Consider the following 4,703-nt stretch of genomic DNA (forward strand, 5'->3'; position numbering starts at 1 on the left):
TATATATATTTATAGAGAGAGAGAATGGTTTTGTGCAGGCAAAGGTGTTAGACAATAGTACATTTTGTCCTCTTATCTGTTCAATCTGTACACAGAACATGCCATATGAAAAGCCACACTAGATTCAGATGAAGGAGGAATGAAAATTGGTGGAAGAAACATTAATGATTTAAGATAAGCAGATGACACCATCTTACTGGCAGAAAGCAGCAATGACCTGAAATGACTTTTAGTGAGAGTGAAAGAAGGAAGTACCAAAACAGGACTTCGGTTGAATGTTCAGAAGACAAAAACCATGACTACAGAAGAACTCTGCAACTTTAATATTCACAATGAAGAAACTGAAATAGTTAGAGATTCCCTATACCTTGGTTCAATCATCAATCCAAATGGAACCTGCAGCCCTGCAGACTCAGAAGACTGAGACTAGGACAGCAATGAAAGAATTAGAAGAATGTAAGGATGTGTCGCTGGAGACTAAAATCAAGATTCATCCACACTCTTGTGTTTCTGATCACCACGTATGGGTGTGAAAACTGGACAGTTAAAAAGCTGTCAGGGGAAATATGGTGCTAGAGGAGAGCTTTGAGGATGCCCTGGACTGTCAGGAAGACAAACAAGTTGGTCCTAGATCGAATCAAGTTTGAACTATCTTTGGAGGCAAAAATGATGAAACTGAAGGTGTCCTACTTCGGGCACATCATAAGAAAGTGGGAAAAGACAATAATGCTAAGAAAGGTGGAAGGCAACAGGAAAAGAAGATCAAATACAAAATTTGTTTTGTTTATTGCACTCCTATTAAAGGGGAAGGGACAGTATTGGAAGATTAGAGGGTCACAAATGGAAAATGAATGGTGAATAGAAGAGTGTCAGAAAAGCAATGATAAGATAAAATATAATGATTTGAAAAATCATTTAAATGAGTGAATATTCAACCCCTAAATTTAGAAGGAAGTAAACTTAATAAAGAAAGCAGAGGGCTTTGTTCCCCAGTTAGAGGCAGTGTAGCGAAGGAAGAGGGCAAGTAGTGACTGTTGTGATAAAGTGCACACCACAGTACAGTGGTGAATGAAGATTTTAGATCTAGAGTGCCTCAAAGGATTTTTAAAATGCACAGGACCAAATGAGCTATCAATTGTATCAGTCAATGGTTCCATCTGTTACATGGGACTTTGTAGAACTATAATTTCCTCACTTTGCTGAGCCAAATCCTATGGGTCAGGATCCTATTGCTAATTCCCTTTAGAGTAGACCCATTGACTTAATGCAATTTATTTAAATATTGATTTACCATTCAATAATTGAATTGAATCAATGGCTGAAATCCAATAGCAAGTCACAACTTGAGTAGGCGTGTAAAACCCAGTATGGTATAATGGATAGAAGGATGGGCTGGGACTCTGGAGATCAGGGTTCAAATCCCCGCTCAGCCCTAAAAACTCACTGAGGAGAGGGGAATTGGTAAAACCACACTTGAAGTATCTCACTTACCTTGAAAGCCCTACTAGGGTTGCTATAAATCAGTTCTGAATTGATGGCACATACAGCAACAAAAGAGTAGGCCCACTGAATCATGGAATTTACAGAGGAGTCGACTCACCAAATCCTTACTAATTCAGTGGGCCTACTCTCTTTGCAAACTACTGCTGGATTTCAGCTAATAGGTCTATTCTAGTTAAGCCTTGTAATAGAATACTAAGCCAAGGACAATATAATTATAACAAGGAATTCCACATTTGATGGGCAATGCTTCCAATGCACAACTAGTTACGCCAGTGGGATGATCCTTGGGTCTAGAGCAGGATGACCCCAGACTTTTAGGCAAAATGAGGCAGCTGCCTCCTGTAGAAGTCGTGAAAGGGCAGCAAGTCTTTCATTTGTTCTAATTGCATCTCTACTGCCATGGAAGGGGAGAAGCAGCTGCGAGATGGCTCCATAACTTTCCTGCCCTTGGATGCTATGTGCCATCATGCTGAGAGAATAGAGGTGCCATTTTGTTCTTCATATAGTAAACTGTGACAGGCAAGACCCAATTCAAAGTCACTATTATAATGTGTCTCAGAAGTAACACATCGACAGCATAAACTCAGCCTAGGAGCCACTGTAGTGTAGTCAATAGAGTGCCAGACTAGGACTCAAAAATCATGGATTCAGATCTCCACTTGGCTGTGGAAGCTCATTGGAGGGTGACACTGGCAAAACCCACTGGCATCCCCTTACATATCTCACAGACCTGGGAAGCCTTACTGGGGCTGCCATAAGTCAGAACTGACTTGACAGTACATAATATGCCAACTTAAAAATAATTTGACATCACTTTAGCTGTCATGGCTTCCTTCTCCTGGCTGTCAAACAAATCTTCGTGCATTACAACTTTTAAGGAGTGCTCATGTTTTTCATTGTCCTTGGCCATAGGCTGCTGGTGACTTGAGTGGAGGGACATGCTCCAAAATGTTAGGGTGAGGTGAGGGAAGCCCTGTCTGGTGTCCAAGCCACCCTTGCCCTCAGTGCTTAGTACCAATACAGTCTATTGAGGTCTTCAGTGAGGGGCAGCCAGGAAGGACTGAAACTGGGTTGACACTGATTTAAATGTGAAACCGGTTTACCTTTGTAATGTAGATAAGCCTCCAGTCTGGCCCTGATTTCCTCAGCGTTGCTATGCTTCTGAGAAATACAGTCAAAATACCTAGAAGTCAACAGACAGCTGCTACCAGTCACAACACAAAGAACTCAGCATGAGTTGATCAAATCTAGCCTGGTGAGCGATTGCCTGCCAGTGTTTTGGCTGAGAAGGGTTTTTTCCCCCCCTCCCAAGTTCCTTCCATGTCACTCCAAATCAGATGATTCATAATGGCAACATGTTGCATTGGTTATCCTGTAATGCAGCTTAATAAAAGCACGCTTACAACCATTTTCCTTTTAGGAACTGAGAAGAATTTGTTCCTCACAGAATCAGACCTGTGTTCTTAATAAAGGAAGATTGAATAAAACAAGCCCTGTGAAGCAAGAGGACTAATTTAACAGCTTGCTGATGAAAACCTGTGGCTACTGTCTCCTCCCTCACGTCCGCCCAGCGCTTGTGTGGACATAACTCATTGCATGAGAACAGAGAGTTCTGGATGCAATGTCAATTTTTGACCCTTTGCCCCACCCCTTAATCCCTATGCTAGGTTAAAGGCTTCTGAATCTATCTAAACACAGGAAGATTTTCATCCCATGCAGTTTAGTACTTAAGAGAACACAGCATATCCCATAATATCTAGTAGTAGTAATAGTAACATCTCATATGCACATCTCCCTTCAACAATGCTAGGGTTAAGAGTGTTGGACCCCCATGTAGTTAAAAATCTGTGTATAACTTTTATTCCTCCAAAAACATCACTACTAAGCATGAACACTTGATAGATACAAACACACACACACACAGAGAGAGAGAGATACTGGAGGATGATACAATATTGCACTGCATTCAGCTGCATTCAGAAATGTCTTCATCCTTGTTGTTGTCATGTTAAGTAGGGTGGAGGGTGGAGGAAGCATAACTTTATGGAAATATATCATAATATCATTCTGTGTTTTTTTTTTAATTTGTCTAAAAATGTTTATATAAGGTAGCAATCTTTCTTCCACTCTTTGCTTTATTTTCAGTGGCCATATCAGAGAAGGAAGGATCCATGCATTTCTATAGTGTATTTTTTGATAGTTGAGTTGTTTTTATGATTTTTGATTGTCTGCTGTTTTTATTTATTTATTCATTCATTCATTCATTCATTTATTCATTCATTTATTTAGATTAATGTCCCACCCATCTAGTCTACTCTGGCTGGCAGAGTAGTAGTAGTTGTTGTTGTTTTATGGTTTAAACTGCCCAGAGTGGTCTTTGAGCAGATAAACGGTATCTAAATTGAATAAATAAATTAATTAAATTAATATTAAAGGACTTTACAGATTTAATATTAAGAGTTCCCATCTTTTGCCTCAGAATTCTTCAAGAACAAGTTGAGGTCTGAAAGCGAGCAAATTTTTCTCCCCATCTTCAAACACTTGGAAAAAGAGCAAAAACAGGCCAGTCATCAATACTAAGGGTGCAACTACATGGTGGGGAAAATTTGAAGTGATCCACTGTGAATTGATACCCGAGAAGTCACATTTCCTTGAAATAATTCATTTCAGTTGACTACTTCTCAGGGACACTTCAGTTGTGGATTTCCTGCTTTGGTGAGAAGTTTGATTTGATGGCTCTTGGGGTTTCTTCTGCTCTACAGTTCTACGGCTGTAATAATGTGATTCTTTGGTGTGTGTTTCTTAAAAATTCAGTTTGGTGTTAGTGTTAGAAAACTGTTCCTTGTAATAAAATTCTGGGCCATGAAAACAGGTTTCTGAGAAGAAAGGCCAGAACTTCAGAGTTTCCACAAAGAAACCTCAAAAAATGATCTTTATTGAGAACCAATCCACTATTTTTAGAGGCAGTAGGTTAAAGATTGCAATCAGAGTTTACAAAAACCAAAACCTAGCAACCTGTGACTAAAGGGCACAAGATAAGTTAATTATAAAATTATTCAGAGTGGTAAGGTGTCTTTCCCAACCCAAAACATTCTAATTCCCCACCCTTTTTAGATTTCAAGTCCCACCCAAAATCTCAGCCAGAATCCAACTGCAACCCTGATAAATTCAGGGGGGGGACTTGCTTTGTGTGGATCTGA

Source organism: Pogona vitticeps, chromosome 2 (assembly GCF_051106095.1).
Source record: "Pogona vitticeps strain Pit_001003342236 chromosome 2, PviZW2.1, whole genome shotgun sequence".
NCBI classification, from domain to species: domain Eukaryota; kingdom Metazoa; phylum Chordata; class Lepidosauria; order Squamata; family Agamidae; genus Pogona; species Pogona vitticeps.